The sequence below is a fragment of the Salminus brasiliensis genome, chromosome 1, assembly GCF_030463535.1.
Source record: "Salminus brasiliensis chromosome 1, fSalBra1.hap2, whole genome shotgun sequence".
Taxonomy (NCBI): domain Eukaryota; kingdom Metazoa; phylum Chordata; class Actinopteri; order Characiformes; family Bryconidae; genus Salminus; species Salminus brasiliensis.
Genome location: NC_132878.1, coordinates 6,139,703 through 6,155,082, shown reverse-complemented (window position 1 = coordinate 6,155,082; position 15,380 = coordinate 6,139,703).

The following is a 15,380-nucleotide window of genomic DNA, read 5'->3' as shown; positions in this document are numbered from 1 at the left end:
GAGCAAATACGGGATTAAAAAAAAAGAAAAAAAGCAGCGTCTGAAGAGACGAGCCGATAACAATCGCTGTTTTGTCCCGTCCCAGGTGAGTCAGGGGAAAGATGAGAATCGCAGAGTAACCGGAATCCAAAACGGAGGGGGGACCAAACAGATTCACCGTGCCGCTCGAAATAGACCTCGCCAAATTTGGAGGATTTAGACTTCAAAGGCCGTGGAGATCCCCTAATTCTGCATCTCTTTCCACCATCCGATCGCATTTTGCACAGGGGTAAGACAATGAAAACAATGTCACAGGCAGTTACGCATGTCGACGCCAAGGAAACGCCCCCAGTAGGTATTAAATTTAAGGTTGACATTTAGTCTCGAGTTTTTAATCAAATACACAGGCATTTTTGCCCGGGCCTGTTGCCGAATGGCTGGAATTAGCACCAGAAACCACTGTCTGGACCGTCTGCCAAGGTTGTGTGTGAGTTCACTGCTGATTGTACAGATGGGTACGACTGAAAACATGACTAACTCTCATTCTACCGTGGAGACGCGCCGTCCCCCCCCTCCCTGGATGGGTGATCAGGGCTCGAATTACCAGTTTAGTAAATCAGGATCTGCAGAAGCGTGTCCTACTTGTTTGTTTTTGTCCATTTAATCATGAGAACAGGATGTGATGTATTGCGGCTTTCATCCAGCCTCACCTTCGCTTGTTCACATGTAGGCTTAAGCCAAAACCGCTGCCTTGTAAAGTTAACTGTGACGGAAAGACTAGGCTACCATTGTTTCTTCTGAAATCTAGAGGTATTAAAAACGAGCTGATCCTGCTTCTGTTGGAGTAACACTCTCTACTGTCCAGAGAACACCTGGGGTGACCTTTTATATATTTATTTTTTCAAAAAAGAGGACACTGGGGACACTCAATATCTACCGTAGTTAAGAGGGGTTTCAAGAAGGTCTAAGTTGTAGGACCACTGAAGTGTGTGTGTGTGAGTGAGGGTGGAAATACCTCACTCAATCCATGCAGCTACAGAATGCTAATGTATATTAATATATACACACTTACTCATTTAGCAAAGACCAATAAATAGCCTTATTAGCCTATCTGACCAAACCAGCTCCTGTCAGTATAACTGAAAAGAGGACACTGGGGATACATGTTAGGATGTTGTGGCTGGAGGGGGGTTCAAGTAGGCGATGATTTGGTCAGATAGGATAATAAGGCTATTTATTGATCTTTGCTAAATGAGTAAATGTGTCTGTATTAATATACATTAGCATTCTGTAGCTGCATGAATTGAGAGGTATTTCCACCCTCCTACACACACACTTTAACGGTCCTACAACTTAGGCCTTCTTGAAACCCCTCCAGCCACAATATCCTAACTATGGTGGATATTGAGTGTCCCCAGTGTCCTCTTTTCTGAAAAAATAAATATATAAAAGGTCACCCTAGCATTGAGATGTTCTCTGGACAGTAGAGACTGTTACTCCAACAGAAGCAGGATCAGCTCGTTTTTAATACCTCTAGATTTCAGAAGAAACAATGGTAGCCTAGTCTTTCCGATATCCTAACTACAGTGAATATTGTGTGTCCCCAGAGTCCTTTTTTTGGAAACCAAAACTATGGCCACCCTAGCATTTGGATTACCACACATTCAACCAGGAGTGCCCAAACTTTTGGCTGGTACTGTATATGCCCAATCCTTAATACTGTGCATATACAGCATGTCCTGACAGATCCGGACGGAACGGAGATACTGCGGTAATAATTACAATACCACACCAACACCCTACCCCCAAGCCCATGTAAAACTCACCCTGCCCAAAAAAGTGCTACAGTGCTCATATGTGTATTCACTTTAGGCTATTAATATTCACCGGGGTGTCCATCTAAGGGCAGAAATATAGTAAATAGGAAATGAGTGGGCAGGTCAGGCTGACGCACATCCATTTCTTCTCCAGCTAGCCCTGACGCCTTCTTTTCCTCATATAGTCCCACACTCTGATGCCCCTGGAGTCGTCATAAGTGTGCATTTGTCTCTGCGTTGCCTGTAAACCCTTAATGGAAACTTTACAAGCCGCCCATGCTAATAAAAGCAGGGGGACGCCAATGGAACAGCAGGTCAGCCCATGAGCTGATCCAGGATCAGGAATGATCTACCACATCACCAGATCCTCTCCTAACGCCATCATTTTCCACACTATCAAGATAAACACTGGGGCAGCCTGGTGGAAGATGCAGCTGATTGGGCAGCAAAGTTCAGTGACGATGATCCTGGACAGTGTTTTTCGTGATTGGGGCAGTACCTTTCGGAACAACAGCAGCTTGGACGCCGTCCTGCCGCCCCTATTAGGGAACGAATGGCGTGCTCTGCCCTCTCCGAGTGTGTACAAACACACGCCCGCCATTGCATGGCAACCGAAAGAGTCCAGGGCACTGACACACACCAGCGCCAGCAGCCTGGGCGAGAGGGTTTGGGCGTCTTTGGGTTTGGCGAGGCGGAGCAACAGCATGTGGGACTCTTTTCTGGCTCAGCCAGAAATACCTGGCCCACTTTACACACCTTCCCACACTCAGGAGCGTGGCAGGGGAGGAGAACTAGGCCTTACTCCCGTCAGTGTCACCAGACTGAGCTGGTACAGGGGTGGGACATGTGCACAGGACAAATGAAGAAGGTAGATGGGGTAGATTTGGGGTTACACATAGCAGCCCGTAGTGTAAGGCCTATTCCCTTCCCCATACTCCAACTCAACCATCACCTCGCACCTCGCTCTTCACAGGGGTCATCAGGTAGGCACCTGATGTTTTTCACTGAATTAAGCCCACAACACTTCCATAAGGCTCAACAGTAGGGTCTAGCTCTCCAATCCCACGCCTCTCTTAACTGTAGAAGCATACTGGCCTCCCGGGTGACTTAGGCCATACCTAGCCCACCTGTTGATGCATGCTCAATGCCACCAGTTCCATGTCTACTCTACTCTCTATCTACCTCCTACAAACCCCCTAACACCTCTCTCTCTACTAGTCTAACATAAGCCCACCACCCTCACTCGCTCCATTCAGCCACCAGATCTGCATTCTTCAAGCCCTCTTCAACTTCATCTTCAAATGGAAATGTTAGCTCCAGACAATAACCTTAGATTAGACCAGATTAGAATCAAATGAAGAAGGTAGGTAGGTTTCAAATTGAGTTTCTCAAAACGTCCGTTACATTACTACTACTTGCAGGATTAGGGAAATGAACTGGTGGGCCTAATCAGATGTTCTCAGTTAGACCCACAGTTTCGGCAGCCCTGAGCAGCCCTGAGCAGCCCTGCCACAAAGGATTTTTTGGTGTGATCCACAGAAAAACACTTGCTTAAGAACCTTGGAATCAAGAGTAGGTTTTACACCAATCTATGTGGTGGTTCCTTAAAAAAGGTTCTTGTGAAAAAATGGTGTGAAGAACCTTTTGAAGGTACAAACAGCCTTCAGACCATGTGTAGATCAGATTAGATTAGATTAGAATCTAATAAAGAAGGAGTGTAAATATAATAGAGTGTCCAAAAATGTCCATTATACCACCACACTCTATTTTGCTTTCTTCTCCCAGCAGATGGGGCCTGATCTGATGATATCCGTCTATGATGAGATCCGTCTATGATGAGATCCGTCTATGCCATCAATGCCTTAGAAGAGCCATATTTTTAAAAGAGATAATGATCTGGTGGGCCAATCCAGATGTTCTCAGATGTTCTGTGGCCCACAGTTTGGGAAGTACTGCCACTAAAGATTCTTGCTCCTTGAAGAACCTTCAGATCAAGTGTAGGTTTGATACCAATGTATGTGAATGTGCCTTAAACGGTTCACTAACCTCCAAAACTTCAAGGTACCTTCAATTTTATTTGTAAAATAAAGCAGAACAGCAGTTAAACTGGTCTTCAGAGATGCTCATAAGGTCATAAGAGGAGTACTGTCAACAGAATAGGACTCTCTGGAGAAGATAAACATGAACCTATTGGCACCATGCTGCCTAATGCCAGGCTAGAGGGGGTATAAAGCCCTGCATAAAGCCCATAAAAAAGTTTGTGGACACCCCTTCTAATAAATGCATTCAACTACTTTACGTTGCACCTATTGCTGACACAGTGGAAATGCACACACACACACACACACACACACAGCTTAAACAGGACTCTCTCGAGCAGATAAGCATGCTTATGAAGCTATTGGCACCATACTGCCTAATGCCAGGTGTGGGCTAGAGGGGTATAAAGCCCCCCCCCCAGCTTTGAGCTGAGCTGTGGAGCAGTGGAAGAGCTGTGCTCTCTGAAATGATGATGGTCCATTCAATACTTTTAGGATGCGTTGGGGTGGCGATCATCCAACGTTCTGACCTCACTAATGCTGCTCTTGTTGCTGAATACAATCAAATTCTCACAGCAATGTTCCAAAATCTAGTATAAAGCCTTCCCTGAACAGCAGACAGTTACTCCAGCTGAAAAGCTGTGTGAGATTGTAGCATGAATAATGGTTGGGGCACCATCCAATACTTTTGGGATGATGAGTTGGGGAGTTGGTTTAGGATGAGGTGGGGTGCTGATCGTCCATCTAGCATCCTGACCTTACTAACGCTCTTGTAGCTGAATGCAATCAAATAATCAAACCTCTAAAATCTAGTAGAAAGCCTTCCTCCTTGGACAGTAGATATACTCTTTTTTAACATCCTTCATTTCAGAAGAAAAGACGAATGGACACGTGTCCCAATACTCTTGTCCATTTTAAAAGTTGCTTATGTCATAAATGGCCTAAAGAGCATTTCTTCAACCTTCGTTTATGTGCGAAGCTGAGATCTCCTTGTAATAGTCACGAGGGGTAAAGTCCCAGCAGAACAAAGCTCCATGCAGCTATAATGCTCACATGCTTCGTCTCCTGCCGTTGATTTTAGGCAGACAGAAAGGTCTTTGGCTGTGTTTCTAAGAATACGCGACTGTGTGCAATCGTCACATCTCCCCTCCACCCCTGAATAGATCTGTATGCTCAAATGCTGCATTGTGTGAGGGCTGTTTAAGGCTAAATATACACTCCAGAAAGTGTCCCACATCCACACATTCATGCGGTTTGTCCACCGGCACATCCCCCCTGTGGTCACGGCCTGCTTGTCTGGATGACTGCACTACTGCAGACTCTAAAATAGACATATTGTAACCCGACAGAGATGCATGAAAAGCAGCAGTGTTTACCACCACACACATCATGCAAATGCTGAGCTACTGTAACTAGCTAAGTGGCTAACGAGCTAACTAAATATCAGTGTTTATACAGCTACTGCTATTTCACCGTACCACCTGGTCTGGGCTGGGCCCAGTCTTCTCAGCATGGTTAGCTAACAGTACTTGGGGCCACAAAACCAGATCCACTGATTAGCTTAATATGAAACAAAGGTGACGTGAGATCCTGGGTCCTAAGACTGATGAGTAAAACTGTCGCATAATTATTACAGGGCGCCATATGTGCACTTCCAGGTCCTGATTTTGCAACATAGCAAATGGAAGAAAGGAAGATTTAAGACTTAGTCGTTTGGCCTTGCAGTGGAAAAAAGGGCCAAATAGTCATTTTTGGCTTTGAAGGGTGGATGACGTTTTTTTAAAGCCCAAAGTGTACAAGGAAAACCTTCCCCATAACATTACACCACCTCCACCACCTCCACCAGCCTGGACCGTTGAGTTAAAGTTGGGTTAATGGATTTATGCAGTTGGTGCCAAATTCTGACTGAAAATACCATCCGTGAGCCTCAAGCTAGGGTTACACTACACTACACACTACAGTACAGTAGTGTTTGCTGGTCAGCGACTCAATCAGAATGGGTCCCGTCAATAGCCAATGAAAACTGAGCATGAAAAGTGCATTTTCAAGGCAGTTTCTTAATATAGTCTTTTTAAATTTTACATTCCACCTTAAATACCGCATCAGCTACCTTCTGGCACTATTACATTTCCAAAACTGCCTCGTTCGTAGGGTCCATGGCCTCCCATATGTGCTGAGCTACTCACCTCCAGCTCCCTCTACAGACCGTGATGACCCCACCTTCCCACCCACGACCTCACCTAAAGCCGTTTTCACATTCCTTTCGGGTGAGCATTGCAAAGGGCAATGCGAATCTGCATCTCCTAGGTAACCCGAGGCATGTGTGTTTTGGGGCGTGTTGGCAGAGTGGATGACCCCTAGTCAATTAGTGTGTGATGGATAAGAGAGGAGGAGTGAGATACCCAGTCTTTAGACAGGACAACTATATTTACCATTAGTGACTGACAAAGATGGAATTTGGGTTCTGCTTGTGGAACAGCGGCAGCTTGCGGAGCCCAGGTATCGAACCCACAACCTTGTCATCAATAGCCCGGAGTTCTAACCACTGAGCCACCACTGCCTCTATAGTTATCTGATACAGCTTTTAAGGTCCAGTACTGTACCCAAGGCTTCAGCAGAAAGCGAGAGTCATCAGACCAGGCTACGTTTCTCCAGTCTTCAGCTGCCCAGTGTTGGTGAGCCTGTGTTGAGCCACTGCAGCCTCAGCTTTCTGTTCTTGGCTGACAGTAGTGGAACATGACATGGTCTTCTGCTGTTGTAGCTCAAACTCCTCAAGGCTGGACGTGTTGTTGTGGACTCTTGTACAGAGTGGATATCTGAGCTACTGTAGCCTTTCTGCCAGCTCCATCCAGTCTCATGGTCAAGGTGTTTCCGGTTGCAGAACTGCTCTCACTGGATGTGTTTTCTTTATTCCACCTTTTTGAGTAAACTCTTGATCAAGGATGGGAATTGTACTGTTTGCAGAATTCCCAGCTCTAACAGACCTACTAAACCTGCCAATTAAGTTGATTCAGGTGTAAAAGCAGGAAATTCGGCCCTCCATGACCGGAATTGCCCACCCCTGCTCTAGAGACTGTTGAGCTTAACATCCTAGAAGATCAGCAGATCTAGAAATACTCAACCCATCTAACCTCCTGACATGAAAAGCAATCAGGCCACACCCAAAATCACTGAGATCACATTTGTGTCCCATTTTGATGGTTGATGTGAACATCACCTAAAGCTGCTGAATCCCGTATCCATAGACTGCACTGCTGCCACACTATTGGCTGATTAGATAATTGCATGAATGGATCCTTTTTGTCGTCTTGCCTTTCTAATAAATCACTAACCGAGTAGTGCTTTCCCAGGCTGTGACTCAGGAAGGATTACACTGCTCCAGTTGTGCTGAATGGGGAATGGGGATGTCTTTGCTATACTGGTTGTGATTGGGCTGGTGGGGTACATGAGGCGAATGGAGTGAGGTGAACACAGGCCTGCCTGCTGCTGTCAGGGCTTTGCTCAGTTCCGCTGGGGGACGTTTTGATCCCCCGGCAGTTCAAAGCCACTGTGGATGATGGGCTCTGTTGTGACACAGCGAGGCCGGCTTGTGAACACAGCCCAGCTATTAAAGGCAAACAAGCAGAGGATGAAAGGAGGAGATGGAGCCGGGAGTGGAGATGAATGCGGATGAATGAAGCGAACAGAACACACACACTGACGGTTTGTAGCAAGGGAGGTATTTAGGGAAGCATAGACATAGATGCATAGACTTTGCGTATCGGATGATACCTGATACCGATCCGATACCACTGCTGAATTACTAAAACCTGATGCCAGAGACTTGAGGCATCAGGACTGATGTAAACATTACTAACAAATGAACACAGATATTAACGAACTCAATTTCTGATCATTTCTGACTAAAATATCTCAATATCGCTGAAAAACGGCAGAAACAGCAAAGCTGTGGCTACGGAGACAGGGATTGAATTCTGGAATTGACTGATATTTCGTGAAAAATCATGTAATCTGTGTGTTTTTGGACTCTTCTGGGACTGAAAACAGTGTTGGGCCGTGTCTGCCTGCCTGCCTGTGTGCCTGGGTCTGAGAGAGATCCCCTGCTCATCTCAGACAGCTGTTTGCTATGATGTGTGTATGATGTCTGTAGGTGTTTCATTCAGTCCCGTTGTTACAGCTGTATAAAATCAAGCCTCTAGCCCTGCAGTCGGCCTTTCTTACACACATTAGTGAAAGACTGGGAGGTTCTGAGGAGCTCACTGAACTCCAGCGTAGTTCTGTATGTAACAGGAGACACCGCTGCACCAACAATAACAAGTCAGCTGGTGAAATTTAGACCTTCCCTCCTAGATCTTCCTCCATCAGCTGTGAGTGGTATTATTATTGAACAGTGGAGCCGTTTAAGAACCACAGCGGCTCAGCAAGACCACGTAAAGCTACAGAGCGGGGTCAGGGCCGAGTGCTGAGGTCAGAGCAGAGTGCAGAAAAGTCTCTAATAGCTGCAGAGCTCCAGACCTGCCGCTGCTGTTAGAGCTGTAAAGCTCCATATTAATGCCAATGGGGTTAGAATGGGATGTCATAAAAGCTCATGTAGGTGTAATGTGTAGGTGTCCCAATACTTTTGTCCGTATAGTGTATTTAATTACAAGATAATAAAATATTAAAAGATCACTACCTTGCACATCCACCAACCTACAGTTATTATTATTATTATTATTATTATTATTATATCCAGTATTTGGAGTCAGGTTGTGTCTCCACTGGCTCTAGTTAGTGGAATTTGGGATAGGAGTGGACGGTTGGCACAGAAAATAGAAAAGTGTGTGAAGGACACAGACTCGAATTTCTTGTGACCAGTTTCAGGCCAGTCAGGTCATGTCTGATTTTTCCAGCTGGAGGGAATCTGGTAGTTTATTTTGGTCAGTGGCTCAAATCTGACCTCAATATCCAATGGAAATTGGGAGCATGGAACATCAGTTTCTAATTTTTTAGATCACTGTCTCCTTGTAAGGCAAGAGTATGATATGTGCAGTGTCCTTTCACAAGCTGGACGGCCTGGTCACCGATTCTCCAGGCTATTGTCACTTAGTATAGTTTAGGGCTGAACTGCTGAAGGCTGAATGGGTGTAGGTTCAGTTTTCCATGATATGGGCCCCTTTCATTTTTTTGCCTATGTGTACTGATGACCAATGGCGTGCACAAGAAAAGCTAAGGCTGTGTGTGTCTGTGAGCGTGTCAGTGGGTGTGGAAGAGCTGGTGAGGAGTAGAAAGATCACTGCTGTTGCTGTGGGTGAGTGTGTGTATGTGTGTATGTGTGTGTATATGTGTATGTGACCTTTTGGCTGCTAGAGGCCGAAACCTCAGAGAATTAATAACACACACACACACACTGTCTTGCTCAGACGTCACAGTGGAAGACTACTGGGAAAAAAGGTGTAGCGACTGTATATAATGGATGTGCATTGTTTACTATATGTAAGAGGAGCTGTACTTTGGCCGGTTGGGATGGGAAAGATGGTGTTTACAATGTTACCATGTATGTTGAATAACTTACTGTGTAGAACAATAACAGAAAATATTAATATAATAATTCATTCAACTTTTTAAAGACTTTTGAAGGCATTTTTTTATGTTTTCTAGCTTTTCACACTGTTAAAAACATGGATTTTAACCCTTCACCTTTCCAAAAACACAACATACAAATGAAAATGAAGGTAGGTTTAAAAATGGGCTTTTTATATACAGCTCCAGAGAAAGATGAAGAGACCACCCTACATGATCAGTTTCTCTGGTTTTACTATTTATAGACAGTGTTTTTAAGAGAAATTAACATGTGTGTTATATTTCCTAAACCATGGACAACATTTCCCCAAATTCCAAATAAAAATATTATTATTTAGAGCATTTAATTGAAGAAATGACAACTGCTCAAAAACAACTGCTCAAATAATGCAAAGAAATGATGATAATTATTATAATGTAAAGAAATTATTATTCGAATTTAATCACAGTGCTAATATCTGAACTTTGAGAGCATTCAGAAATCACTATGGTGAAATAATAACCTCGAATGACCAATCACAGCTCTCATGTCTCAGCCGGCTCTCCACTAGTCTTTCACACTGCTGTTGGGACTTTATGCAATTCATATTCTTCAAATTCAGCTAACTCAGCTCTGTTTGATGAAATGCCCTAAATAAAACAACTGCCAAACATGTAGAGATGCAGATATAAGAAATAAAATGTATTTATTTTTAATAAAGCTCTTTATTTTTTTCCAGAATTGCATGTTTTTATAGCATTACAATATATTTTGTAAATAGAAGACCTTTATATAGACAGAAAGACAAATAGACAGACAGATAGATAGATAGATAGATAGATACTTCATTGATCCCAAAGGTAATTTAGCAGACAGTACCAGTAACGCGATACACAGTATTAGCACAGTATTACAATGCAATAATAAAGGTGGTACAGTATAAAAAAGAAGTCGTCCAGACACAGCAAATGAGGCATGAATTAACAATTAACTATACATATTAAAATAGTCACTATAAGTAAACAATAGCGTAACCTATGGATAAATATCTCACTTACAAATAATCACTGTAGATAACACACAGAATAACTGTAAAAATATGTATTGAGCCTAACCGCAGATATAGGGAGTGCAGTATTAAAGAATGAATAATGTGCAAGAGGAGCAGGGGACCAGCAGATAAATGACAAGACTCTGAAGACATAAGGACTCTCGCAGATGCTGCTGACAGTAGTTCTTTGTATTGTGTCTAAAATTACTCAGAATCAAATATTTTCACATTGAAAATTCATTGAAAACTAAGAAGGTTTTTCTCTCCTCCTGTAAAGTTGTCATTTTGGAGATACAAGGATGTCCGAAAGCGACCATTTTCAAATATGGGACATATATTTCAGCCATATGTCCATATACAAAAAGGAATTAAACTAAAATGTACGTCTGTGCTTATTACATATATTTATTTATGTATACCATTGCATAAATATAAATATAAATATATGTATGATCTAAATTATATGGAAAAGTATTTGGACTGAAATCAAGGGTTTTAGAAAAGAGTTTATTCTGCTTCTGTTGGAGTAACTCTGTCTCTACTGTCCAGGGAAGATGACTTTCTACTAGATTTTTAAAGAGCATTGCTGTGAGGATTTGATTGCATTAAGCAAAAAGAGTGTTAATGAGGTCAGGATGTTGAATGATCACCACCCCACCTCACCATCCCCAACTCATCCCAAAAGTATTAGATGGAGCACCACCCGTCATTCCAGAGAACACAGTTCTTCCACTGCTCCACAGCTCAATGCTGGGGGGCTTTATACCCCTCTAGCCCACACCTGGCATTATGCAGGATGGTGCCATTAGGTACGTGATGTTTATCTGCTCCAGAAAGTCCTATTCTATCTACAGTGACTAGACAAGATTTTTGTGTGCATTTGCACATCTGTGTCAGCAATGTCAGGGTGCAACTTAAAGTGGGTGAATGAATTCGTTAGAAGTACCTATTGTCTATTATCTGTTGTCTGTGAACTTAAAGCAGTCCATAGCACTGAATCATGGACTTTGGCAAGTATCACAGTCGTCTTGTTGCTCTGCTCTTTTGAGGTTTAGCCACAGATTTCCGAAGATGTTTAGGTCGGAGAACTGTGAGGGCTCCTACCCACCTTATTTTCCATTAAGCAATGGGGGTGGCCATCTTTGTTTACTGTGTGTTAGAACCTCCTACAGGTACAGCAGCAGATCCACTGATACAGGTCACGGCCACAGTGATGATAAACATACGGTGAGTTAGAGGTTCTCACAATAACTTTCACTTGAAGAACCACAGATCAGCTGAACACAACACTAAAAGACTGGTGTGTGGTGGGGCACCATATAACTACCGAAGAAAAGGACCTGCATTTTTGGTTGTAGGCGCCAAGACAATAGACAAGACATGAGACAGGTTGCACAGACAAGTCCAAAGACATCAAATACAATAAATACAATAAAAACTGAATATGACATATAGACTGTGTAGCACTGTGTAACTTACCTAACCCCTAATTAGATTTACCCTAAAATTAAAATATACTAGTATGGACATTAACCTTTATATGATTAACTGATTGTTGAATTACAAATAATTATTGTAATTAATTATCATAATAAATTATCTTTAAAAAGAAAAACAGGTGAAATATGAAAAAATGAATGCAGTTTGTCATTATTGGCATAATACTTTAAATAACAGTTGGGTTATAATTGAAAGAGAGTGGGCCCTATTTTAGCGATCTTTTGGCGAGCAGTACAGCCTTGGTGTAGTAATGGATGATCAGTTATCGTTCTCGAATCATGTTACAAATCTAACTCGGTCATGCAGATTTCTCCTGTACAACATCTGGAGAATTCGACCCTTCCTCTCTAGAGAGTAGCCCAGGTGCTCGTTCAGTCTCTCGTCACTTCCAGACTTGGCTACTGCAGCTCTCTTCTGGCTGGTCTCCCTCTGCGCACCATCAGGCCCCTGCAACTGATCCAGAATGCAGCGGCACGGGTCGGGTCGTCTTCAACATTTCTGAGCTCAGCCATGTTGCTCTCCACTGCTGTGTTCTCTCTTCACTGGCTTCCTGTAGCTGCTGCCCAGGTCATCAAATTCAAAACCCTGACGCTGGCCTACAAAGCCAAGAACGGACCAGCCCCACTGTACTTGATGGTAATGGTCAAAAGCTGATCCGCACCAAGAGCCCTTCCAGCTTCACGTACGGCTCGACTCGACGCGCCACCCCCTTAAAATCTGCGGAAGGCGAGCGTCCAGACTTTTTCCCGTCCTGCACCGAAGTGGTGGAACGAACTTCCCCTGGGTGTCCGAACAGCAGAGTCCAACTCTCGCTGTCTTCAGCCCAGACTGAAGACCCTCCTCTTCTGAGAGTACTCAGGTTAAGAGAAGAGTACTATGGTCACCTTACTGACTTGTGCTTTGTAATGTCTAAAGCTTAGAGGTATCTTTGAACTACTAGTCTATTCTAACTAGCTGAGGTTTTTCTTGGGTAAATAGCAAAGCACTTTAGTAAGTGGCTCTGAATAAGATGTAAATGTAAATGCAGTAAACTGTGCACTGTGCAGCTTGATTTAGGGGGCGTGTCAGTGTGTCTTTGCTATGGTAACGACAGGAAAAGTTCGCCTTGTGCAGCTCGAAGTCTCTTAATTAATCATGGGTGTGTTTGTTTTAGGCATAACGTGCAGTAATAAACCAATCAGCGTGTCGCTGCGCTCCCTTTAAGAGCCGGGTGCGGTCTGACTGACCTTGGGGGGATTGCTATTTCAGTGGTGGTGGTGGGGGGATGTATGAGCGTTGGGCTGCACGTGCCTGTGTTGACAATTCACTGCCAAGATAGCAACGAATGTCTGACTGCTGATGAACGTCTGCCTAGGCTGTTTTTAGAGAGTGGAGCTCCTCCTGTGTTTTCCGTCGCCCAGATAGCAGCAATACCGAAATTGACCTGAACACCCCTCATTTCAAGACCACCGCGCCCATCAGCGTAGATATATTCGCAAGCAGCACTGCTGATTAAATGACACAGGCAGAAGGAGTGAAGATAGACTGTTGGTGGGGTGTGAGATAGTAGCTGAATGTCATGTCATTTCACAGGGTTTTGTGCAAATTCTCTTCATGGCACACTATGGAAGTCCTTGATTTAGGGGATAGTGGTATCGAAAATGTGCAAGTCATGGACACTCCACTGGTCTCCAGATCTCCAGGAAAAGTCACTATTACTGCAAACAGTATCAGTAACAGCTCTCACTGGATCAAAACCATGCTACCGCCAGAACCTCTGAGGCCCTCAAAGCACATCAAGCAGGAGCACCCAGAGCGGGTGGGGCATTGTTTTTCCTGAGCTGCATTATAAATCAGCCCTGTGCATTGCGTCACTGGAGAGTAAATGAGAATGGAGCTCTATCTGGGGCATTTCGAGATCCGGCTGTGTGCAGCGTGTGACGCAGCCCTGCCTGAGCTACCAGCTCTGCTCCCACTATTTCTGACCGCTCGGCATGTGTCGTGGCTTGAATGACGGAGGGCTCATTACTGTGACTTGAGGACTCTCCTGGTGCACAGGCCGACCTGCGCTCCTTTCTGCAGCATGCTTTATCCTCCCACTGCTATTAAGGGCTGCTAACAATAGGGCCATTTGAAAAACCACGTCCACGGCTCGGGCCGGCTTTATTTAGCCTGGCTTTGTTGTTCCATTTTTGAGATTGTTAGGAATTGGTCAGTTTTTTCCTCTAGACTTGCTGCTGCCTGGCTGGTCTCGTCATGTTGAAGCTGTTTACTAACACACTGCTCTAAAGGCCTTGAGGATCTTTAGGGGGAATCGCAAAAGCTTCTCAGAATGTCTAAATAATTCAGTGCTCGAGATGTAAACAGATCATCTGAGATACATACATGCAGAATATATGGGTGAGGCAGCAGAGAAGACTACAACCAACCTGCAATGGTGTATACACTAAAATATACACTACAGGGACAAAAGTATTGGGACACCAGCTCAATCAAATCATTGTTTCTTCAGAAATCAAAGGTATTAAAAATAGTTTCTCCTGCTTTTGTTGGAGTAATTGTCTCTACTGTTAAGGGGAAAAAAGGTTTCTACTAGTTTTGGAGCATTGCCGAGAGAATTTGATTGTATTTGACAACAAGAGCAGCAGTGAGGTCAGAATGTTGGATGATCACCATCCCCACTCCTCCCAAAAGTATTGGATGAAGAACCACCATCATTCCAGAGAGCACAGCTCTTTCACTGCTATTCAAGCTGTATGTATATATAATATATATTTACACATCAGCAATAGGTGCAACTAAAAGTAGCTGAATGAAACTTTTAAAATATATATATAGTGTCTAGAATACGGTAGAACAAAAATATGCAACTGCAACTTTGCCTTTTGCACACTTATATCAGAATGTTGGATGATCGCCACCCCACCTCATCCGAAAAGTACTGGATCATCATTCCAGAGACCACAGTTCTCCCACTGCTCCACAGCTCAGCTCAATGCTGGGGGGCTTTATACCCCTCTAGCCCACATCTGGCATTAGGCATGGTGCCAATAAGTTCATAAGCATGCTTATCTGCTCGAGAGAGTTCTGTTCAAGCTGTGTGGGTGTGTGTGCATTTACACTGTCCTGTTTCAGCAATAGGCGCAACTTAAAGTAGCTGAATGCATTCATTAAAAGGGGTGTCCACAAACTTTTTTTTTTAATATAGTGTAATATACAATAGTGTAGAACAATAAATATGCAACTGTAACTTGGCCCTTTGCACACATATCTATTTACCAATTAATTAAATAAAAAAAAAAACTCCTTTATAAATGTAGTGAACATGACATATTATGAAATGTAGGCATTGAGATTGTTCAACGATTAAATTAAAAGTTATAAAACTTTTATTTTTATTTATTTTGCACAGTCTCAGGATAATCCAGGATAATGATCTCACTGCCATCTCACTTTCTTCAAACAGGCAAAAT